The sequence below is a fragment of the Girardinichthys multiradiatus genome, chromosome 11 (assembly GCF_021462225.1).
Source record: "Girardinichthys multiradiatus isolate DD_20200921_A chromosome 11, DD_fGirMul_XY1, whole genome shotgun sequence".
In the NCBI taxonomy this organism is placed as follows: domain Eukaryota; kingdom Metazoa; phylum Chordata; class Actinopteri; order Cyprinodontiformes; family Goodeidae; genus Girardinichthys; species Girardinichthys multiradiatus.
The window spans coordinates 12953945-12979952 of NC_061804.1; the positions used below are offsets into that span (position 1 = coordinate 12953945).

The 26008-nt window shown below is 38.7% G+C and overlaps 2 long non-coding RNA genes across 6 annotated transcripts in view; both read left to right on the forward strand.

Moving 5' to 3' along the window:
• The window catches only part of LOC124875993, a 113007-nt gene extending 89998 nt beyond the window's left edge, over positions 1–23009 (forward strand). For 4 of the 5 annotated variants that reach the window (XR_007040181.1, XR_007040182.1, XR_007040183.1 and 1 more), the window contains 4 exons: positions 1541–1625; positions 4353–4456; positions 21568–21661; positions 21743–23009. This is a non-coding gene — a long non-coding RNA (uncharacterized LOC124875993). Of the gene's footprint in view, positions 1–1540; positions 1626–4352; positions 4457–21533; positions 21662–21742 lie in introns of all 5 variants that reach the window. The other variant, XR_007040184.1, reaches the window with a different exon arrangement.
• A 4-nt stretch (positions 23010–23013) lies between these two features.
• On the forward strand, positions 23014–23659 carry LOC124875994. Its single transcript, XR_007040185.1, has 2 exons — positions 23014–23511; positions 23586–23659. It is a non-coding gene; the product is annotated as an uncharacterized LOC124875994 (long non-coding RNA).
• The last annotated feature ends 2349 nt before the right edge of the window (positions 23660–26008 follow it).

Consider the following 26008-nt stretch of genomic DNA (forward strand, 5'->3'; position numbering starts at 1 on the left):
TTTAGCCTAAACCGGCTCAGTTATGGTTGAGGTGCAAGCACACCTTCCATTTCTGCTACCTGTATGACCCCTTCTCTTTTCCAATGGTTATAATCAGTCTGACAGAGAGAGGTATCCCAATCCTTGTGGTTTTTAGTATAACAATGACCATCAGTGGGACCCTTTGTGAGCTGTCTTGAGACGACATTGTTGTAAACAAGCGCCGTTTAACTAAATAATCTGAACTGAAACTATCTGTGTAGTTATGCTGCTATAGACTTAGGCTGCTGGAGGACATAACGACCACTTTCACCCTCTTCGCTACATTCTCACACTACTCTCCAATTTTGCATTATTTGCTGTTATTTCAGCTTTTAACCTTGTTCTCTCTATTCTCTTCCTAGAAGCTACATCTGGCCTGGCTCTGTGTCTACCTGTGACACCTTTCTGGAGAGGGGAGTCGTCCGAGCTTCTGCTGGCAACAATTTAATACTCACCCTCTACTGATGATCCACATAGCCCTGTCTTTTAGTGTTTAACCCTTTCTCTCTCCTAGACATGGCGATTGACTGAGCTTCTACTGTGACTAACTCTATGTGCTCTCTTTCAGACTCTAACCTTGAAAACTGGCTCAGAGTTTATCTGTTCTTTCTTTCTAGGTGAAACGACTAAAGGAGCTACATCCATTAACATTTACTTTTCCTTCCCATAGAAAGTACTCCTGGATCAGTGCTTCTGTGTTATTTTTGTGTCTCTGCTCTGTTCTCTCAAACCCCCAGTCAGTCGTGGCAGATGGCCGCTCACACTGAGCCTGGTTCTGCTGGAGGTTTCTTTCTGTTAAAAGGGAGTTTTTCTTCTCCACTGTCGCTACATGCATGCTCAGTATGAGGGATTGCTGCAAAGTCAACGCCAGTGACTGTCCACTGTCTCTACATGCTCATCCGGGAGGAGGGAATGCTGCAAGTCACTGACTGGATGCAATCTGCTGGGTTTCCTTAGATAGAAAAACTTTTTATCCAATTTGAATAAATAACTGAATCTGACTGCACTGTTCAATGGTTAGGATTAATTGAAATGTATGTACCTGACTGTTGTGAAGTGCCTTGAGACGACGTGTTGTGAATTGGCGCTATATAAATAAAACTGAATTGAATTGAATTGAATTATAAAACTGGCCTGTGAGGGAATTAATGTCACAATGTCTTTCTAATGGCTGAATACAGCTTTTAGCCATTTCTCTTTTATATCTATGGAACATAAAAAAAATGAAACGACAGTAAAAAAAACGTTTGACAGAACCAAAAATGCTATAACTGCACAAAAGTGCAGAAACTCAGTACTTCATTTTCTCCTTTTATGAACTTGTTCTAATAAAAGGAAAGGGTGACTATACTGGTCACAGCCAATCACTGCCTTTAGATCCAAGTCCTTTCTGTTAAGGCTTAAGTGTGTCATTGTTAACCACGTTGTCTTTCATAGACAGATGGTCAACAAAACCAATTAACCTTTTTTCTTCTTGCTTCAGTCTCTCATCTGCACCTCTATTCTCTTCCCCTTTCAGGTCTGCCCACCGGGGAGCGAGTTGGCCCAACCAGATCTTTTCATCAAGAACACACACAACCAGAAGACGAGCTTGAATTACAGGGGTGAGACGGTTGCATTGTGTCCTTTAGAGGTAGCTGAATCCTTGAACATGTTGGAGCCAAGCTGCCAAAAACAAGAACAAAATGCAGCAATGTTTTTGTTAATGCAATCAGTGTCAGGGTAACAGTGAGTTAAATGTGATTTAAAAGATTTGTTTTAATGTCTTCAAACATTTTTAAACCATAAAACAAACTATTTGATATAGAGTATATTAAAAACTGTTCATTCCAGCTTAAATATTCATGGCAGAAATAAAACAGATTTGCTGTGATAGTACACTGTAATAAGATTTCATGTAGGATGTAGGCAAGCAATAAAACTAAATATCTGCAGTGATGGGAATATCTGGCTGGCTTTTTGTAAATAAGCCATTAAGGATAAAACAAAAAGAAAGGAAAGCATTTTTCGCTGCCAAAATGTATTTATGCAGTTGCAAGCTAAAGAAATACATTGATTTCAGAAAGACCTGAGATACGGTTATTTGGGAAGATGCACTCTTTGATGTAATTGCTAAAGTGTTGCTACTTCATCTTTATTTATTGATTTGGGTGAGATTATGAAACAATATCTCAGTAAGATCCTTGTTCAAGAGTAATTTTATTTTTATTTACCTGAAAATGAGAAGGATGTGGCCTTAACTGCAAACCTACCAAGACACGCCCATCCAACTGAACTGACAGACCAGGGAAGGAAACCATTATCTCAAAAGCAGCCAAGAGGTCCATTGCAACTCTGGAAGAGCTGCAGACATCCACAACTCTGCTGGAAGAATCTATCAACAGAAAAGTTATTAAACATCCATTTAAAAAAATATGGCCTTATTGGAGATGTGGCAAAAAGAAAGTCATTGTTTAATGATAACCATATGCGGTCCCTATAAAGTTTGCCACAAGTCATGTAGGAAATATGGTAGTCATATGGAAGAAGGTGCTCTGGTCATAGCAGAGCAAATTGAACTTTCTGACCCACTTGTGAAACACTGCTAGAAAATTAGAGTCACATCAGCCTGAGTGATGAAGATGGATGGAATTAAATACAGTAGAGGAAAGCCTGTTAGAGGCTTCAAAAGACTTGAGACTGGGGGAGACTTGCCTACCAGCAGGCAATGGGGGGCCACATGGGGCCATTAAAAATGACAAAAAACAATGATTGAAAAATCCTGTGGTGTTGTACTATTACCATGTAATAGAAACTACAAATAAACCTATCCTAGACCGTTTGTCTTTGGTTTTTACAAATGTATAAAAATGAGTATTTAGAGTTTCACAGCCTACTAGTATTTCTAATAGTTTTATTCTTTAAAATAACAGGATTTTTTGTTTTCCAAAATGGAAAAGCATTCCAAAATGATTCAAAATGTATACACTAAAATGGGTCTTTGGGGTTTTATTCACAGCAGCAGTTGTAATTTATGTATTTAAGGGTGGGAACTTTGTAGCATTTGGAAATAGTTTTACTACATCCAACTACAGTATCTTCACTGCTCACATGAGAAAACCCAATTTCCATCTGTTCAAACATTTTATTTATTCAGTTGGGCTTCTATTTTCTATCTTTGAATCTTCTTATCTGCGTGGTGATGAATCTTAATAATTTTGAGGATTTGTTTTTCCTCAAGTGAGACGTTTTTTGATTTTTATCTCATCATTTCGGATTTTTCTTTTGAATATGTGAAGGAGGCACAATCGGTTTGAGTTGTGCTTCTATTAGCATTGCCTGTTGACATTGTGTGCTGGCACCATGGAAACAATACCCATCGAAAGTCAATTAGTGGCTTTGTCTTGAGTGACACATGGGTTTGTTTTCTCAACGAATGAAGTGCAAAGAGACCAAAATCTTCTCCTTACAAGCAGGGAATCTTTGCTTAAAGAGACTGGTTCAGCTTCACAGTGGCATACCTTTGTCCATTTGGACCAATATGGAAGCCTTGCCACAGTTTCAGAGTTTAATTAAGGGTCGGACTTGGACTGGACTTTTCAAATGCAAACCACACTTTTCAAATTTTTATTTGTAAAACGTTTTGAAGTATAATTACAATTAGGCACACTTAAGCTTGTGGTTGTAAGATAGCAAAATGCTAACAAGATCAAGGGTTGAAATTACTGTATGGACTTAAAGAGGAGTAAAATATAACTGCACATATTTCATGAAACGTTCATGTAAAGAAATGCATCCTGCTCGAAATGTGAAAGACACAGAGCAGGCATGAACAAAGCTCCTACTGAGAACTGCAGCATTTGCAGATATTATGAATAAAATGCACAGTTTGTTCTCACATGGACTGATGACTTTGCTCATGTAATGTTTGCTGATGTCTACAAAGATGTGCAATGCCAGCTGACTCTATTAAAACAAATAGTTGAAAGGGATTACTCACTTAGCTTGCTTTAGTGTCGCTGTGGTAAACGCTTGTTCTGTTTTTAAAGGCCATCATTTACAAGTCAGACTTCCCGTGTTGAATTTCTGTGGCCAGAAAAATGAAAACTTGCATTGTCTTGGCATGCAAGGGAGGTGCAATCTTCTTTTTTTCCACATTTAATTTTATACCCATCTGCGGAGTGCAGCATAAACAGCTTGGCCTGGACGTAATCCTGGTACTAATGCTTTACAATTACAATACAGGTTTGACAGAATAAATACAAAACATCTAACAAGTGCAGCAGAATTGAAACTTGGATTGACCATCTTCTTTTGTGAAATCTCTCGTGATGTTTGTGTTTGTGTTGCAGGGCATCAAAAGACGTTTTTCTTCCCCTTTATTATTGTTCTTCACATCCTCTTTCTCTCTCTGCTGAGACAAAGGGACAGACCTGAGCGATGGCAACTGGCGCAGGTGGGTACTGTTTCCTTTTTTTTTTTTTTGGCAGAGGAATAAAGTTGAGAAGAGAGATGACAGCATCAGCTTAATGTGTTTTCCCTGTCAGGTGCACACCTACTCACAATACTGAGGCTGTTGGCAAATCCAGACACACTCACACCACCTGTGACTCTGACACCCACATCTCAGTGTTTGCACATGCTCATACACATACAGAGTGGAAAAAGAAACTGAGATAAGAGGATACAGTATAGCAACTGTCAGCGGTTGATAAAATAACTTAACGGAGGACCAAGTGCCACTGTCAAGGGTAACCCGACAGTTCGATCAGGTGTAACAACCGATAGGAGCCCCATAGAATCATGTGTGTTTTTGACGTGACCTTGAGCGCATTTTAGCTTATTTTTACAGTTTAACAGAGAAGCATTTCAAAGAATTTGATCTTGATATCTGCTGAAGTGAAAAGAGATAAAACAATTTTTGACTGGTACTTAAGTTAAAATAGTTTTGGAAGTAGACAACGCCAGTGATTTTGCTTTCAAAAAAAGTTATATTGTTGAACTAGACCAAAAACCTCCTCCTTTTTTTAAGGATTCGTGAGGATTCTTGGAATTTAGCTAATTTTCTGGTCCTATTTGTGATGCCCTAACATTCAGTTACGACACAGTTACCATAGATAAAGATAAAATTGAGAGATTCTTGCTTGATTCGCACGAATATTCAGTACGGTTTACAAGAGTCTCTTAAGAATATTGCATTAATGTTAGGAAAAGATAACAATATGCTGACTGCATCTAAACTGGACGATAACATGACATTTAGAAGTTAAAATATTTCAGGTGAAGTGATTGTTTTTGGACATAAAATATAATAAAAACTTAATTTTACTTAGTTTTATATTTGTAATTAAATTTTTTTTTATGTTTAGGTTTTTGTTTTTACTTTTTTTTTTATTAATTATTTTCCCTATTTCATATTTGGAGATTTGGGCAGTTTAAGGGGGTATGATGGCCCTGAGTGGTCAAGACAATGCTTAATAAATCACATATCAAGTTAAGAATACATAGGAATGAACCTATGAATTAATTGGAAATCAGTTATGATGCCTAAGAATAAACAAATTCCTATTTCAGTTAACGAATTTCTTGGATTCGAGAGTTCAGCACAAATATTTTGAACAGCTCAAAACGTTTGCTACAAATTCCAGATGGCTCATAAATTGCAAGAATGAAATATGAATCAGTTAGGAATTCAGGAACTTATTAGGATTCAACTAAGAATCATAAAATTTAGCAATTCGTATTATTTGTTGTGTGTATGGAAGAGTGGTATTAGGTTGCATATCAAGAAAAAAATATATATTGCTCTACCTAAGCTGATACCGTCACAACTCAGTTTAAGAGGTATGAGGTCTTAACAAAAATGGAGACGCACTGATTACAGCAGCCAAATACATGTTTAAATTCGTTAAGGTAAATAAAATTTCAGAAAATATAATAAATCTAAACAAATTATAGAAAAGCATAAAGGTGAGTTGAAAATTGTTTCAATAATGAATCCTAAACCAAAACTTACAAAGCACGGTGGTGAGCAGGCAGGTAACATAGATCTGGGCAGGAAAAACGCACTAGGAAACCGACGGGTAGCAAGCAGGGTAGTTATCAGGAGGAACCAGTGGCAAACAATGAAAACCAGAGTTTAAATACGGAGGGAAGTGGAGTATGGACCAATAAACTGAGGAGGCTTATCAGAGAGAGATTCAGAAGCAGTTGGTGGAAAGGAGACTGGAAGGAAGGACTGAGTTACACAAATGAGCAGGAAGTGCAGGGAGGTAACAGAAAACATCTAAATGAACTGAAGCAAGTAAACAATAAGACTAACTAAAAAACATTAACAAGTGGGAACCAGAACTATAAGGAAAATATAAACACATCTAACCACATCCGGTAACAATGCTACCAACACAGGTATTACGTCTTACCTAGAAGCTTCAGAATTCCTCTGAAACCTATGGTGAGCGTACAGAAACCTCTTAAATTTATAGTTGTAGTGTGGAGGAGGAAAATGGCTAAAATATTTTTACCAGCTTATCAGCATCGTTCCAGGATAGAGGGGAAGGGCTTTTCTGTACCAAGCAATGTGCACGTCTAATCATGCTGTTTTCACGCAGTAATTTTACAGTGGCAGGCACTCTGTATCCATACTAGAGCAGTATGATATATTGCAAATACATTGTCATTACAATCTCCGTCCCTGTCATATTAACGAATGATTATTTGAAATGCAACATTTATATTACAAATAACCTTGAAATGCAATATTTGTTGGCTTCTGTATTCTATGTGTCATGTGTTCACACTTTGCATGGTAATGTAATACTCAGCTTCTTGGTTGGACTCTAAATGTAGTAGAAACCCACACCTGAAATGGATCAGAGTGCCTAATGTTGAAGATTAGGGTGCTGAGAAAATTTATCTTTACTGCAATTGATATATCATTGGAATATTCAACAATATCACAACAATATCAATATTACATCATTTTCTAATATCAGCTGTAGTGTATGGCTCTACTACAGTTGGTGTTACTGATCTGAGCTAATTACACGAAGGCTCTGAAAACACTGTGAGGCATATTTGCACTTTTTTCTTATCACTTCTCATCACAAAAGACGATGCAATTGCTTCTGTATTGCAGAATGATAAATATGTCAAAATTAAAATGTTGCTTAAAAATACTTTCCAGGATTTTAACAACCAGCCCAATCAATATGTGCAATATTGAGGTGTATGTGCTCTTCCCCCACCGGCAGTCCTAGTCTACAGGAGCACATTGCTTACTGCTCTTTATGTGCTGTGGCTCTGACCACGGCACATGTTTTTTGGAGAGTGTGGATTGAATGTTTTAGCTGCATGAAGAGATTATTGGCATTGATGTAGCAGCTGCGGTGCATTAACGATAAAATACTTGGAGCACTACCGGCATGATGGGGTTTTAGCCTGTATATGTGGCTAGGGTAAACAATCCTTCAAAATCTCTGGCCAAGTCCAATAGGTGTTCACTGGCAACACATGATGGATAAACTATCACTACTAATACCAGGCTTCTTAATCAGGACCAGAACCCAGACATGCAGCCACCACTATAATGAAAGAAAAGACCTCATCATTTGTAGTGTAGTAGTTCGGAAATACTCATGCTTTTGTAAAAGAAATGCACTTTATTGATGATGCTCTCAAGAAGACCTCATCAAGTTTCTGCTTTAGAACATCCATGTTCTTACTTTTTGATGTCATGATTTATGCTTAGACCGACGTAAAGGGGTGTCTTCCACCTCTATATTAACACTGAAGAGAGTTGATACAGACGTACTGACTCATAGGACAATGGTTGTGTCTTACCTATGTCTCTAAAATAAAGAAATACCAATGAAGTTTTAATTTCAAGATGGGAAAGTCATTAGATAACCTTAGTTTATCAGTGTGTGTTACAGGAGCAGAACAATACATTTAAAGCTCTTTGTTTAACAGCAGTATTGTCAAAATTTTAGAAATGTAAAGAAACCTCATGTCAACCACAGGCAACCCAACACTAACTAGGACACACAGGAAACTGTACCAAATATAAACCTTGTTTATTCTTTATTTAGCAATGCTTATCAGTCCTAGCCTTTGAGACACATTGATTACAGTGCATGTTTTAGATGTTTACTTTCTCCAACATGCCTCAAATGATTGAATGTCCTCCTTAGTGAGTCATTAAGTTTAGCAGAAGTTAATGACTCATCTATTTAAATCAGGTGTGTTATGCAGGAGAACATTTAAAACGTGCAGGGCAGTGGGTTCTTTGGACCAGGGCTTGAAAACGCTGATTCTAGCTTTTGTTTTGGTCAACATTCAAGGAATGATCGAGCAGCTAGACAGCTCGATAATTTAGATGCTCCATATTACTGAATCATCTCTCCCAAGGGAACATAAACAGTTTAAAAATGTAACAGTATAACGCCTTGGAAAAATACTTTTGCTAAATGTAAGTTTATTTTGATATTACTGTGGCTTTGCATACAGCAAATCTTACCAGCTTAAACTGGAAAGTCTTTTCCAGTCATTTTTAAGAGGTACAAACACTCTTACACCTTCATTAAAAGCTCTGTTTCCAAGCTGCGCCAGCCTTGCTGCCTGTGAAAAATACACGTTGCCTCAATCTGTAAATGCACTCGCTGCGCTGTGTTTCATGTGAGCATCTATACAAGGCAGACTGATAAAATGTTTCATTCAACACTTTCACAATGAATAGATCTATGAATATAGACTGATAATAACCCTGTGAGTCACAACATCTTAAACTCGTCAGATCTTTTGGTAAAGGAAGATGAAACCATTCAAAATATTGGGAATATAAAAAAAGGCAATTTCTCTGAAGTTTGTCAAGTTAAAAATTTTATCTCTCAGCAGCTAAGTGTTAAAGAGTTGAGTGCAGATGAACGTATTAGAGGAATTGAATCTCCTCATGCAGTTTCTGTGTTTGCTAAATAAGCCTTGACTTTATCAGTAATCAACAGCTGTTCCGGCCTGTATGTGGTGTTATGCCACAGATAGACAGAGACACTGACATGCTGTTGCTAGACACCGCCAGAGCCGCTATGCAGGAAAAAAAAAGGATTTATTTATTTGACTTTCAGACAACGTGAGGTGTCTGCATCTTTTTTGCTTTTCTGTTGCGACGTACAATCTATGCTCCACCTTGGCAACAACCAACAGCTTTTCTTTGGCAGAGCTGCATCTGAGAGCGTTGCTGCGTTTCTCCTACTCTTCTCTGGATGCCTGGAAAAGCCTGATCTGTTTTTTTCTGAGTGCATCTGTGCACCAGAGAGGGAGTAAGTCTGTGTGTACATACCTGTTTGCATCAGTGACAGAGAGGCGGAACAAACGCATTGTTTTGAACGTCTGCCAAACATTTTGTTTCCTATTCTGTGTGCTTGTTTGTCTGTGTCTTAACTACATAACATAGTTTAGGCACGCATTTGAGTAACATTCAGCTGTCAATACCTTTTGTTGTCCACAACGCTCGATGAATCATGAAATCATGTCTTGTGCTTGTCAACATAAGCCAATCAGCTTCTACCAAAACCCAGTATTTGTTTAGTTTTAGTCCTATTGCTGACCCACATAGTCATGGTTATGGTTTCGCTTATGGATCAAATGCAGCTGTCTACCCCAAGGAAAAAAAAACAAGAAAAATTGTCAAAATATGCAGCCAAGTAGTACTACTTGGTATACATCAACACCCTCTTACATTTTCATCAGTATTTTTAAACGTTTATTTATTCAACACTTTTGTGATATTAAGCTACATGATTTATTTACCGTCCCTTTGAATGATCTCTAGCACTGGAGGTTTCTGTAAATGTTTAGGATTTAACTCTAAATGAACAGTTCATATAAAGATGATCAAAAGAAACACAAGTGTTTAACAAAGGCAGACCACTAGTTGATAGACACACTAATCAAAATGGAAAATTCAAACAAAGGAATTATGATATTTGAGCTTTTCAAGTCCTAGAATCCTGAGGAAAAAGGTTTTATTCCCCAATTGTGAATTCTAACACCTATGTTAATCTGACAAAAGGGGGGGAAATAAAGGTAAAACTAAGACTAACATCTTTGTCAGCTTTCAGCTCCAGAACCTACACAGCAAAACTGGAAGGGAGTGCCTTTCTGAGTCAGATGTGCTGTTCTGTCACCTCTCTCATGTCACCTCTTACAAGTCTACTCACACGGCTCCCACCGCCATTTGTCTCAGCTTGAAGGATAGTCTGCTTCTCTGGCAAGAGTGGTTCGAACTGCCAAAGGTCACTCGGAGACTGGCACGCTGTCAGTTCTGGCAGAGACTTTGGATGTCTGGAGGTTCCACACATTGGATCATGTATGGAACTAGCTGGATAGGAAAGGAAATTTACTTTTAGAAAGTTACTTAGTGACACTGAGCAGACATCAAACGTGTGGATAAAAAAAAAACAGAACAAAATCTTTATACAACAATAAAATTTAGTGTAGTGCACAGTGTGAACACAAAATACCCAACCAATTGAGGTTGCTATTTTTCTAAAACTTGTATTCATTCCATTGAATCAAAGATGGGCTTAAATTCAAGGATTAACACTGTGAGCAATATTTAAAGTTACAACAAATTGTGGATCATTTGTGTCCATTGTTGATTTACAGACTTCTTATGTCCTCTTGTCTGGATGGAGATAATCTTTCGATGACTGTCTTTTGTGGGAATCCCTAAACAATGATCAAATGCACTACCAAAGACTTTAAATATGTCCTAAAGTTCTTTTAAGAGCAGTGGGATGTTCCTTTTCCCTTTGCAAACAAATGGGAATAGATTTTTGTGCAAACTTTCAAGCATTTATTTTGAAACGTTCCAAGTAATTTTCAAACCTCTTCTAAACCTCTTGGTTACCAATTATTGGTTGCTACGAGAAAATGATGACATCATTTTTTTAGATTGTCAGGCCAATTACGTGTTGTATCCCAATATTTGAAGTATTTCTTTATAAACCTTTTAATCTTTTTTTTCATCAGACCCACCAGGTCTGTGAAAAATGGGTAATGAATTTTATGTAAGATGTGAATTGGGTTTCTAATTTTTTTAACAATAATTTCAAATCTTTCACTGTGAAATATAAACTACTTAAAATATTTTTGAAATGTTGCAAATGTACTTTTTTGAACTCTTGGGGTATTTTCTAAGAACTTTGAGGAGTACTTTCTGGAACTTGTAAAATCTTTTCCTTAAGCTTATACGCTCATTTGAGCAACTGAAACTGGATACTTTCGTCAAACTTATGTTGCTGGACTACTTTCTAAGACTTGCAGGTTACTTTCTCAGATCTTGGATGATTCCAAAAGCATACTGGCTACTCTCAGGAACTTACATTAAACTTTCTAGAACTTTCAGGTTTCTTTCCTGGATTTTACAGTGTACTTTCCTTGAACTTTTTGGGTATTTTCTGGAACCTGTAAGGTACTTTTCAAGATTTTACAGGGTACGTTTATTAAACCTACAAGGAGCTTCTGGGAACCAGGCTATATTGTGTATTTTATATTTGTATTTTATAATTTTTTGGCAATAGTCCAATATCAGTAGGTGGAATGTTATTTTAATTGACACTCCAGCTCATTTACTACCATAAATATACAGGAAAATGTAGTAACACCCAAATTAGCAACAGAAGAAACTGTTTCCAAACATTCATTGGTGGCCTTTCTGAGTTTTTGTCATGTGCCTGTGTGAGTTGTCTCTTCCTATGGCCCAAAGAGATCCATGCTTCAACAATTTTTGCTTCTAATTTGGGGAGCAGGTGTTTGTGCATATGCTCCCCAATTCTACTCAGACCACCTCTGAAAAGAAGAAAGCGTAGCGTATAAATTTCTGGAGCTACAGTGCCTTGCGAAAGTACTCGGCCCCCTTGAACGTTTCAACCTTTTGCCACATTTCAGGCTTCAAACATAAAGATATAAAATTCTAATTTTTTGTGAAGAATCAACAACAAGTGGGACACAATCGTGAAGTGGAATGAAATTTATTGGATGTGTCAAACCTTTTTAACAAATAAAAAACTGAAAAGTGGGTCGTGCAATATTATTCAGCCCCTTTACTTTCAGTGCAGCAAACTCACTCCAGAAGTTCAGTGAGGATCTCTGAATGGTCCAATGTTGTCCCAAATGACTGATGATGATAAATAGAATCCACCTGTGTGTAATCAAGTCTCCGTATAAATGCACCTGCTCTGTGATAGTCTCAGGGTTCTGTTCAAAGCGCAGAGAGCATCATGAAGACCAAGGAACACACCTAGCAGGTCCGAGATACTGTTGTGGAGAAGTTTAAAGCTGGATTTGGATACAAAAAGATTTCCCAAGCTTTAAACATCCCAAGGAGCACTGTGCAAGCAATCATATTGAAATGGAAGGAGTATTAGACCACTGCAAATCTACAAAGACCTGGCCGTCCCTCTAAACTTTCATCTCGAACAAGGAGAAGACTGATCAGAGATGCAGCCAAGAGGCCCATGATCACTCTGGATGAACTGCAGAGATCTACAGCTGAGGTGGGAGAGTCTGTCCATAGGATAACAATCAGTCGTACACTGCACAAATCTGGCCTTTATGGAAGAGTGGCAAGAAGAAAGCCATTTCTCAAAGATATCCATAAAAAGTCTCGTTTAAAGTTTGCCACAAGCCACCTGGGAGACAAACCAAACATGTGGAAGAAGGTGCTCTGGTCAGATGAAACCAAAATCCAACTGTTTGGCCACAATGCAAAACGATATGTTTGGCGTAAAAGCAACACAGCTCATCACCCTGAACACACCATCCCCATTGTCAAACATGGTGGTGGCAGCATCATGGTTTGGGCCAGCTTTTTGTCAGCAGGGACAGGGAAGATGGTCAAAATGGATGGGAAGATGGATGGGACCAAATACAGGTCCTTCTCAAAATATAAGCATATTGTGATAAAGTTAATTATTTTCCATAATGTCATGATGAAAATTTAACATTCATATATTTTAGATTCATTGCACACTAACTGAAATATTTCAGGTCTTTTATTGTCTTAATACGGATGATTTTGGCATACAGCTCATGAAAACCCAAAATTCCTATCTCACAAAATTAGCATATTTCATCCGACCAATAAAAGAAAAGTGTTTTTAATACAAAAAACGTCAACCTTCAAATAATCATGTACAGTTATGCACTCAATACTTGGTCGGGAATCCTTTGGCAGAAATGACTGCTTCAGTGCGGCGTGGCATGGAGGCAATCAGCCTGTGGCACTGCTGAGGTCTTATGGAGGCCCAGGATGCTTCGATAGCGGCCTTTAGCTCATCCAGAGTGTTGGGTCTTGAGTCTCTCAACGTTCTCTTCACAATATCCCACAGATTCTCTATGGGGTTCAGGTCAGGAGAGTTGGCAGGCCAATTGAGCACAGTGATACCATGGTCAGTAAACCATTTACCAGTGGTTTTGGCACTGTGAGCAGGTGCCAGGTCGTGCTGAAAAATGAAATCTTCATCTCCATAAAGCTTTTCAGCAGATGGAAGCATGAAGTGCTCCAAAATCTCCTGATAGCTAGCTGCATTGACCCTGCCCTTGATAAAACACAGTGGACCAACACCAGCAGCTGACACGTCACCCCAAACCATCACTGACTGTGGGTACTTGACACTGGACTTCTGGCATTTTGGCATTTCCTTCTCCCCAGTCTTCCTCCAGACTCTGGCACCTTGATTTCCGAATGACATGCAGAATTTGCTTTCATCCGAAAAAGGTACTTTGGACCACTGAGCAACAGTCCAGTGCTGCTTCTCTGTAGCCCAGGTCAGGCGCTTCTGCCGCTGTTTCTGGTTCAAAAGTGGCTTGACCTGGGGAATGCGGCACCTGTAGCCCATTTCCTGCACACGCCTGTGCACGGTGGCTCTGGATGTTTCTACTCCAATGCTGCCACACTTTTTCCTTCCCACAGACTTCCCACTGAGGTGCCTTGATACAGCACGCTGGGAACAGCCTATTCGTTCAGAAATGTCTTTCTGTGTCTTACCCTCTTGCTTGAGGGTGTCAATAGTGGCCTTCTGGACAGCAGTCAGGTCGGCAGTCTTACCCATGATTGGGGTTTTGAGTGATGAACCAGGCTGGGAGTTTTAAAGGCCTCAGGAATCTTTTGCAGGTGTTTAGAGTTAACTCGTTGATTCAGATTATTAGGTTCATAGCTCGTTTAGAGACCCTTTTAATGATATGCTAATTTTGTGAGATAGGAAGTTTGGGTTTTCATGAGCTGTATGCCAAAATCATCCGTATTAAGACAATAAAAGACCTGAAATATTTCAGTTAGTGTGCAATTAATCTAAAATATATGAATGTTACATTTTCATCATGACATTATGGAAAATAATGAACTTTATCACAATATGCTAATATTTTGAGAAGGACCTGTACAGGACCATTCTGGAAGAAAACCTGTTGGAGTCTGCAAGAGACCTGAGACTGGGACGGAGATTTATCTTTCAACAAGACAATGATCCAAAACATAAAGCCAAATCTACAATGGAATGGTTCACAAATAAACGTATCCAGGTGTTGGAATGGCCAAGTCAAAGTCCAGACCTGAATCCAATCGAGAATCTGTGAAAAGAGCTGAAGACTGCTGTTCACGAACGCTCTCCATCCAACCTCACTGAGCTCCAGATGTTTTTCAAGGAAGAATGGGCAAGAATTTCAGTCTCTCGATGTGCAAAACTGATAGAGACATACCCCAAGCGACCTGCAGTTGTAATTGCAGCAAAGGATGGAGCTACAAAGTATTAACGCAAGGGGGCCGAATAATATTGCACGCCCCACTTTTCAGTTTTTTATTTGTTAAACAAGTTTGACACATCCAACAAATTTCATTCCACTTCACGATTGTGTCCCACTTGTTGTTGATTCTTCACAAAAAACTAGAATTTTATATATTTATGTTTGAAGCCTGAAATGTGGCAAGAGGTTGAAAAGTTCAAGGGGGCCGAATACTTTCGCAAGGCACTGTAGCTCCCTAAATTTAATTTGGTGTTTTAATGTTGCCAAACAAATATGTATCAATCTTTACATTTTGTCTGTCTAAGGATAAATTATTCTTGGATCTGAGGATTCGTGAAACTTGCAAATTGCGCACCTCATCTTTTCTGGAAGTCTCACTTTTGTTGAGAAACAAAGTGGTAAATATGAAGAATCATTATCTTCTTCACATATGGCGTCAAAAACATTCGTGCTCTCTCCGATTAGAAAGGAAAAAGTTCTCATAGAAGCATAATTCAGCCTCTGTTGAAGCTGTTATTCTTGTTCATGTTGTTATCGTTTCTGTCTGGAACACATCCAGAGGTTTTCACAGCTCCAGACAGTGATAGCAGCAATGTGTTAATTGGTTTGGGAGACTCCAAGTTCTTTAGGAGCAACAAGCTTTTAGTTTCCAGCTTGTCATCAAGCTGCTGTCTTGTTGCTTTTACAGACGGTTCTCTGGGCAGATTCAATGGTGTACACCTTCTCAGACGTTTGCTTCATCTGTCCAATCATGCATCTCTTCTTGTTCAACTAGAAAATTTAAATATGTGTTTTTTTATCTAAAACAAAATCTTTAAATGTGCTGGACTGATGCTGCAGCCAGAGGAACGGGAAACATTTTAAGTGTGGAATGAAGAATCATTTCATTCTGCTATCTATGAAAAACACAACTGTTATAAATGTATTTATCCTCCTACAAATTTCTTCTCTTTGCTCTAGTTTTTAAATGATGATTTCATTTAGTAAAGGAAAAAGCTATCCAAACTATTGTGATCCTGATTGACAAAGTAACTGCCCACTAAATTTATTAGTGTGTGTGTGCTCCCCCGTTTGGTGGCAAAAACTGCCATCAACGAGTCTTCAAATCACAGTAGAAGAATTTAACCCCACTCTCCTTTGCAGAATTGTTTTAATTCAGATGCATTGAAAGGTTTTTGAGCATGAAGGGCCTGTTTAAAGTCATGTTTTACCATATAAATCTGATTTAGGTCTGGACTCCAAAATCAGTTTTTTTGTTTTTTTTTGTTTTTGAGCCATTCAGATTTGGGTTTACTGATGTGCATTCAATCATTGTCCTATACAACCTAATAGCACCTCAACTTAAGATGAACTGATGAGAGCAGAGAGCAAAATGTATGGTTGCATAAGGCTTCCAGGTCCTGAAACAGCACCAGATCACCGGACTACTTTTGACTGTTGGTATGATTTTTGTTTCCGAATTTCTGTTCGTTATACACCAGATCTGTAAGGCACACCTTCCAAACACTTTTCTTTTTATCGGTCCACAAAATATTTTTCCAACTCGTTTTGTACCAAAGATGTAAATATAATAATATAGATGAAAATATGAGACAGTTTTCTGTGTTTTTGTTGAACAACCGACTGTGGCTCAGTTGGTAGACTAGTCGTTTTGCAGTATGAAAGGTGTGGGTGTACATTTCATCTACCACCTGCCATATGTCAATATGCCCCTGGGCAAGACACTAAACCCCGATATATAGGTTTTACGAATGTGTGTGCAACTAGGTGAATGTAGTGTGAAGTGCTTTGAATGGTCAGTGGGACTAGATGAGTGCTTTATAAATTCAGTCCATTTCCTATTCTCCAATGGATTCTGTTTTTGTTCAGTTTGTCTGATTGTATAATGAACACAGACCTTTACAGAGCAAAACAAGTCTGCAGTGTTTTAGAAGTTCTTTAGGGTTCTTTTGTGAACTATTTGAGTTACTGGTGTGCTCTTTTGTGCTAATTTCGGTTAGCCGACTACTGGAAAGGTTCACCACCAGTGTTCTATGTTTTCTCGATTTGTGGACAATTGCTGAAACTGTGGAATCCCAATACCTTTGAAATGGTTTTCTAACCCTTTCCCGATTGATGTCAGTGACTTTGTTTCTCATCTGTTCTTGTATTTCTTTAGAGCGGGGCATGGTGTGTTGCTTTCCGTGATCTTTTAGCCTACTTCATATTGTTAGAGGGGTTCTCTTGATTCTACAGGCATGACAATAATCAGGCTGGGTGTGGCTAACAAAATTAAACTCAGGTGTCTATAGAATGTGATTAATTAAAGTAAATTCATGATTTAACCAGGAAGCCAGCTGGTGAATAGTTTGTTCAAAGAGAGAAGTTTGTTCTGTTTCAATGAAATCAGAATTTGAAAACTTGCTTTAGTGTTTACTCTGCTCTTAAATTTATTAGATATGAAACATTTAACAACTCTGTATGAGGGCACATGTTTTTTAGAGCGCTATAAAATGGCAGACATGACTGAACAGATATTTTACCCTTCACTTTGTTTTATCAAGCCTAAGTCACTGCAGCTGTCTATGATGCTTCCCTCTGCTGACGAGCTTTGTGGAGATGTTGGTTTGATTTTCCATAAAAGAACAAAAAACTTCAAAGTAAAATAATAACTTACAAAGATTTTTTTGGTTAGGAACCAAGTTTCTTTGGTGATCATATGACACGATCCCAATGCTGACCTTTTTTCCTTCCCTCCCATCTACTGTAGTTCTGCCTTCCTCCAACACGTTCACCTATTCTTTCACTAATACTTGAATTTTATTTTGAGCCTAAAACTTTTACACACTTTTAGACTCTCCTCTTTATTATTTTTCCTTCTCTTTGGTCTCTTTTATGTTATCCTTTTGCTCAAAAATAAAACCTTACCTCCAATATACTTTCTCTCATGGTCCTCTTCACCCATCCTGCGTTCAGGACATTATTATTGCTTTGTTGGTCTGTCAGCAGTTGATGTGGCTGGCACTTAACGATAGTGGTGATTGGGGGCCCAAGCTGTGACAAAAGCACTTTTACTTTTTATGCTTCAGTCAGAAGAGCTTATAACTAAGAGGTTTTAATATTACACTGGGAGCAGTCCCCTTCTAACTTCGCACTATGTTTGTACTTCATTTACTTATTGGTTAAAGGTGCAGATTATTCTCAGTTGTCAATCAGGATATTGTTACAGGGGTTTGGAGTAATTATCTAAAGATTTACTCCTTTTTAAACAGATTTAGGTGTGTTCAACAATGCTATTGTATATGTTTTAAACATCTCAATGTGTTTTCTAGTATGCCATACAGTGTTCTTACTGGTTGCCGGAGTTTGTGCTTCAATACACAAACTTTTATCGGCTCAATTGTCTGTTTAACAGAAACAAAGAAAGGGCGTCAATCACAGACTGAAACATAAAACCTGAGAGAGCTGTCTGTTTCTGTCAGTCTTGTTTTGTCATTCAGTCAGTGTTTTAATAAACACAAAATCATTTTATTTAAGAAGTTAATTTATAAACATGATTTTTAACACAGAAATGTCAACATGATATGTTTATGTACTATACAGTGTATGCAGTCAATATTTGGTTTTCTGGGGGATTTAATTTAGGCTAGATTGCTCCACAGACCTTAGACTGGATAAAACACAGAGCACCAACACCCTAAATAATCAATGAGTGTCGAAACTTTACACAGGACTTTAAGCAATGTGGAATCTCTTACTCTTACTTCAGAAGAGCAGCAGTTATTTTTCCAGGTACGGCACTTCTAAAGTTTTTTTTCTGGTTAAATAGTGGTTTAACACAAAGAATCAGACAGTTTCAAATGCAGACCAACCTGATTCCAAAACAGTTTCATCCCCCATGTTATAAGGCTGATAAATTCCCAATAATCCCCCCTTCCCATACATGCATCACTAGTCACTTTACATGGGCACTGTGAACTCAATCTACCCTGCTGCTACAGATAATTGCAAATAATAATTGCAGATAATCTATAATGTTGTACATATATATTTTTTTGTGTACATTATTAAAAAAACAAAATTGTTTGCTGTCACATTCCTGTTGTTCTGTTTCTTTTATATATATTTTATTCTTTTTTATATTGCATCTACTTATATTTATACTGTCTTTCTTTTAGTTCTCTGTTTTTATTTGGGAACAACCAAATCTCTCTCAAATATACATTGTGAACGTGCAGCTGAATGACAATAAAGTCTAAGTCTTATAGCCCACATCCTGGATGTCTGTGAGCGGTGGATCTTGGACCACTGACTCTATCTTTAAGGCTGATTTTGGCCACCCCACGAAGGAAGAATTCGAACTGCTTGTTTCTCGAATCTTGTTCTTTTTGTCATGATCCATATCTAATGACTGTAGGTGAGGGTTGGAACATAGACTGAAAAACCGAGAGCTTCACTTTTTTGTACAGTTCTTCTCTTCTTTCTTGACCATAAACTGGTGAACTGGAGTGGAGTCCGCATTAACGCTGACAAAGTCCTAATCTGTCTGTTACGACCCCACTCGGTCTAGGGGTAGGGGGAAGTAAACATTCATACCAGGTGTTGTTGGTTTTATGAAAGAGAGTAATTTATTTCTTTTTAGTTCAGTTTCCGTTATTTTTAACAAAACAAACAAAAGGAGGGTACTTAAAGTACAAACAGTTTGAAAATAAAAAGGGGTAAAACCCAAAATACACAATAACCATAAATTTAAACAAAATACACAACCTTCAGTAATTTAACTAAAAATAATCCCCCAAAAGGAGGGACAAACTAATTCAACAGTTTCCTAAATCAAAAACGTCCCTGCTAACAACAAGCAAACAAACAAATCAAGACAAAGCCCAATCAACTTTAAAGAGACTCCTCTGAGCCAAGATGGAGTCATCAAGCAGGTGAGCACACAAAAATAACCAAGCTTCCCAACGGGCAGGCATACAAAATACCCAAGCTTCCCAACAAGCAGGTAAGCATACAAAAATAACCAAGCTTCAAAATTTCACAACACCAAAGTCAGAAGTGGTGAGCTGTTCTGTCCAAATACCAGCTGCCTTTAGTGGCAGGTGTAGAGAGTTTATTTAATGTAGTCCCTTCTTGATTGGCGGCGAATTCAGAAGACCCAGGAAATGAATAGTCCAACATGAACTCCCGGAGACGTCCAGCAGGAGGAGTGCAGAGCGCGCAGGGAGATCAGAGTCTGTCAGGAACAGCGAAGAAGAGGGTATCTCCCACAGATTATGAACATCCATAATGCAGGGGTCAGACAGGTCAAAAACTTTCAGAAGCAACAACTGATCTCCTGATTCTGTGATTGAGCCCAAAGAAGTCAGATTTAGGACTTTTGAATGCATTTTTCCATGTATAAAGATTCCAGTACTATAGTTAAAAATCTAAAGTTTAAAAATTTAAAAAGTGGTTAAACAACCCATTCCTAAAGGACAGGAGGCAGTGAAATAATGTGTGCTTTGAAATGTATACATATTTACTCTAAGCAGCCTAAACCTGTTGTGACTTTCTCAAAGTATTTACTGCAGCTACACAATGCTGATGCCGGACCACATTAAAAGTGAAAGAATATGTTTATGCGGAGCGGAGAAATCTAGGGAAAGAGGAGGGCAGCAGCACAGCCTACTGAAACACAACAAGCACAGTTTGACAAACGCAATTTTGGATTGACTTGAGCTGGTGGATAAACTCAGATTTTGTTTCTAACCCAATACTTCACAGACAAATACTCTCCCGGGTATATTTTTCCAAGTCTTTATTTAAGAAAAGGACATTCAGTTTAATATGATGCTGTTGTACCTGGTTAGCCATAGAACCTGAACTGGTGGATATTTTCAGAAGAAATTTCCCAAGTGGAACACGACCTGGACAAACGGGGAGCGGCTGGTCAGCTAAAGGTTCACAAACCAAGAAGCACAGTAAAGAAAAGCTGCAATTATCAGCAGCAAACCTGTCGACATGATGTATGATTCTCTGCTAGAACTTAAAGGTTTAAACTTTTGCTGTGAGCTCTGTGTGCACCTTGAACACAAACAGCCATACAGAGTAACACAGAGACACACACAGCCATGTAAATGTATCAGCTTGTGACTTTGAAAAACTTTGAAATATCACTTCTCAGCTAAAGAACAAACATTTCAAGTTTAAATTGAAGCCTTACCTTGACGTGACTCTGGAGTTCCAGCCTTTTTCAAGTGTATTAAAGTTCTCTGTAATAGCCAGTCTCACCACCTGCCTGGTAGAAGTCAAGATCAGTTAAAATCAGTGGGTTTCTCTTCATCCATTATCACAGTTGTAAGACCACATGAACAAAGGTTAATCACTTAACAAATAAATCCAAGTAATATACCCAAACTGAGTCAGAGGTGAAAAAACCCTCAGAAAGCTAAGTACAATGAAAGAATAGTTTTTATACCACCCTATTAGTTGGTTCCTAATATCAGGTGCTAATTTGGTTTAACACTTCCCTAATACCACTAAACCAGATGCCCCAGACAGTGAACAGTTGTTGTTGTAACCATATGTCAATTATTTATGAGACTGGGCGCATTTAGAAAAATGCAGTCTTAAAGGTCTAAGTGTAAAGGTTTTGAAATTTTAAATAATCGTGCGTGTCATTCTACGGACTTGTCTTATTTCTGCTGAGGGGTTTGCCAGGTAACTGTTGGGAATTGGGAGTGTTTGTTCCTGTGCTTGTCCACCAGAGGTCCTCCTGGAGCTTCTTTTAACCATCTACAGGTGTTGCTGATCTTCGGCTGATTGGCCTTACCTGGGAGGAGTACTTCGGAGCCTGCCACCAGTCCTTCAGCACCTGAGTGTTGTTGCCTTAGTGGTAAACACCAAGCCAGAGAAACTTTGCCAGTCTGTTTTTGGCTTTTGCTAATCCTGTTTATCTTTCCCTGCTTCCTGTTAGAAACCTGTGAGGTGTGGTCTGTTACCTACGGAGCTGGACTTGGACATTCTACACCTTCTACTGCTGTTTGTGAATTTGGATTATTCATCTCTGACAAGCTATTTGGATTGCCTGACTCCCAAGCCCAGTGGTATGACCCTCCTGAATTTCTCTGCTCAAGTGATCAAGTAAGCAAAACGTCTGGAGCTATATGGATGTACTTCCAGCCCAGATCTGAACTAACTTGCCTCTTTCTTCAGTGGACTCGAAGAACCTTCCAACCCTCGTTCCAGTAGAACTCTCCTTGTGTGTTTAAATAAACCTTTGAAACTTCTCTGGTCTCCTGAGTGAGTTTTGCATGTGGGTCAAAATAATTCTTAAAACAATGACAGAACACTCAGGCCAACAAGACCCAGCAGACTCACTCAGAGTTCAAATAACAGATCAGTATCAATTAATACAGTCGCATGATTCCAAGCTCAGGTCTTTACATGACCAGCTTACCATCACCAATCAAAATTTGGAACAAATGGCTGGACAAATACAGAGTTTCCTACATAGTCTGCAATCTAAACACTGGAAACATATTCGACTTGTGCTGCAACGGCTGCTAGAGAACAAATTATTTGTTAAGGCCGAGAAATGTGAGTTTCACAAGTCCACTGTGTCCTTTTTGGGCTTTATCCTGCGCAGTGGTCAGTTGTGTTCCGACCCAGCAAAAATTAAGGCAGTGCTTTAATGGCCCGTACAAGAGTCCAGGAGGCAGCTTCAACGCTTTTTGGGCTTTGCAAACTTTTACCGTCGCTTTATTAGGGACTTCAGCCAAACGGCTGCCCCCCTTACATGTCTCACCTCCACCAAAGTAGCTTTTTCCTGGACACATGAAGCTGACTCTGCCTTTAGAGAGCTAAAGGAAAGATTTGCCAAAGCGCCTATTCTGCTTCAACCTGACTCTTCCAAACAGTTTGTCCTTGAGGTGGATGCTTCAGATTCTGGGGTAGATGCTGTGCTTTCTCAACGTTCAAGTGATGACGACAAACTCCACTCTTGTGCTCATTTCTCCCGCAGACTGTCCCCCACTGAGAGAAATTATGATGTTGGTGATCGAGAGCTGTTAGCCATCAAACTAGCCCTGGAGAAATGGCGTCACTGGTTGGAGGGCACTGGTCTGGACTGATCACAAGAACCTCTCCTACCTTCAGTCAGCCAAGCGTCTGAACCCACGCCAGTCCCGTTGGTCCCTATTCTTCTCCCGGTTTAACCTCACCATCTCATACCGTCCTGGAACGTCGTTTCTGGTGGCCCACTTTACATAAGGACGTTAAGAGCTATGTGGGGGCTTGTTCTACCTGTGCCCGAAGTAAACCGTCTCACCGCCCTCCTGCTGGTCTCCTGCAGCCTTTACCTATTCCCATGAGACCATGGTCCCACATAGCTTTGGACTTTGTTACTGGGTTACCCCCCTCTCGTGGAATGACAACTATTCTGACCATAGTGGATAGATTCTCCAAATCATGCCATCTTATTGCATTAAAGAAACTTCCATCAGCACTCCAGACTGCTCGGCTACTTGTCCGTCATGTGTTCCGTCTGCATGGATTCCCACAAGAGATCCTGTCGGACCGAGGCCCTCAGTTCACCTCACAGGTTTGGAAGCAGTTTTGTCTCGCCTTAAATGCTAGAGTTGCTCTCTCCTCAGGTTACCATCCTCAAACTAATGGTCAAACTGAGAGAATGAACCAAGAACTGGAATCCATGACCCTCCTGAATTTCTCTGCTCAAGTGATCAAGTAAGCAAAACGTCTGGAGCTATATGGATGTACTTCCAGCCCAGATCTGAACTAACTCTTGCCTCTTTCTTCAGTGGACTCGAAGAACCTTCCAACCCTCGTTTCAGTAGAACTCTCCTTGTGTGTTTAAATAAACCTTTGAAACTTCTCTGGTCTCCTGAGTGAGTTTTGCATGTGGGTCAAAAGAATTCCTAAAACAATGACAGTAACAGTAGATTTTAAACTTTTAAAGCATCTTCTGATTTCTCAAAGCCAAGTTTAATCCAGTGTCCTTTTATCCTTTACACAGATGTTATGTTTTGTTGCTTCTTGGCCAGGACTCCCTTGAAAAAGAGGCTCTTAATCTCAGTGGGACTTTCCTGGTGAAATACAATAAATAAATAGTAATAAGGGGATGAGAGCAGTTTTGCCTTAAGTTCAAGATGTTAAAGCACAAAACACAGTTTTTGTAAATCTAGGTACTTTGAGAGGTGACTAATACAATTAGGGTCAAACAGGTACATTCACAAACCTTTTAGTTTAAAAGCTAAAGGCATGTGAACCACCCTTTTTATGTTAATTAGACTTTTAACATGCATACAAGGAAGGATCTGCTAAAACTGTGCTGTTGAGTAGTGGTTCTCTGACACGGTTTGGACACATTATACATTAATTTTAGCTTGTCTTTATGCATTTTTACTTGGGTAGATTACAGTCAGTGCAAAATGTGTCTAATTCTTCACTGCTGTATGAAATATTTACCAGAAACACAGAAGAAAGGTAAAAGAAACCACCTGTTGCACTGCTTATATCTCAAAGAAATTATTGTCTCACAGTGGGAGTGCAAACAATTTCTGTCACACACAAATAAATTGTTGAAAAATGTAATAAAAATTATCCTTTACTCAAAATGCAAGCTTTCATTTTGCATTCTGACAATGTCACAAATTAGTACTAATATATACTATATATCTTTAATTTAGAATATATTTGTAAAAAGTATCTGAAATATTTCAACATTTTTAACTTCAGTCTTCTGGATCTTCTAGTTATCAAATAAAAGGTTAAGACATACCTGTTTTACAGTCTGTAACAGCACCTCAAAAACATTCAAATGACCCTACTGATTTAAAAATGCCATCCCACACCTGGTTCCTCACTTATACGATGAGATGTTGTTCCTGGTTTTGAGGTGTGCTTAAATCTTGTCAGACCCAGGTTCACTTAGTCAAGTAATTTCTCCCTGTGTCTTTTATCACTTCTGCACCTGCTGTGTTTATGGATGAAGTAAGGACAACTATGATGTTGACATGTAGTTAGAGTTAGTCTGCGTCCTTGGTGGGTTTGATTTGGCCCAGAGGTCATAGCTCAACTCCTGGGACTTCACACTTTTTTTAAATTCTAAGCCAAACAGCTGTTGTATTGTATTATGTGCACCACTATTTCAATAAGATACAAATAGTCAGAAATACTAATAGTTGCCATTTTCACTTTGTTTTTTACTCACGGCAGCCATATTGAATACTAAACTTCTGGCTGCTTGACAACCTCACACTTTCCCTGTCACTATTATGACTTAAGGGTGCTTTCTTGTTACATTTCCAACTTGGAAAATCTGGCATCTGAAACTAATAATGCACTATATGTTTTTTTTGAGATGGAACAAATACTGTGTGCAATAGATGAGCAAAAAGCATAGCTTTGTGAATTCGTGTTCGGTATACAGATACATGCTTGAACAAAATGCCCGTCTAACCGATTGTGATTAATAACTGAAGGGCTGTGGTCAGGGTCTAAATGATCTATCCTAGGCCAACATATGAATTATTGTAAAACAGACTTTAAAACAATGACCAACTGTCCTTTGAAAGCCATGGATTTCCAGAATGATAAACCTGACTTACAGGTTCACCTTTTTCCACTTCCTCTTTTCTTATCCTCTCCCTGTTGATGATAAAAGAGCACCTTCAGACTGCCCACAAAACATCCTATTTGTTGTCCCTGTTACACAATGTGAGCTGTCTTTGTTTGAAAGTGGTCTTTCCATCAGTGCTACACAAAAGATGCCTTTACAATGCGCCGAGAGAAGAACATCAAGATTTAAAGGAGAAAATCCAAAGAGAAAGAAAGGTCAACGGTAAGAGAAGAACTGAGGAAACAGTATAGAAGTGGGAGCGAAGATTGGGGCCCCATGGTGCTCCTGGTGCAAAACGCTTTGTATTTTCTTTGGTTCAGGTCTGTTTAAAAGAGCAAGGAGAACAAGTTGCCACCAGCACTGAGTTTTACACAATACTGAGCTTAAATCTAAGTCTAAAGATCAGCCCCATAAAAGAACAGGAGACAGAAACATATTTCCTTCGTTCTCTGCTAGTTACATCATTTCTCACTTTCTCTGATTAATAGAGCGACATCCAAGTGGTGTTTCATGAAAATACCAAACTAAAATATGTCTTCTGTATCCAGGTAGATTAAACAGAGTAGCATTTGAGATTTGGGAGTCTCATCATTCTTTGGTTAA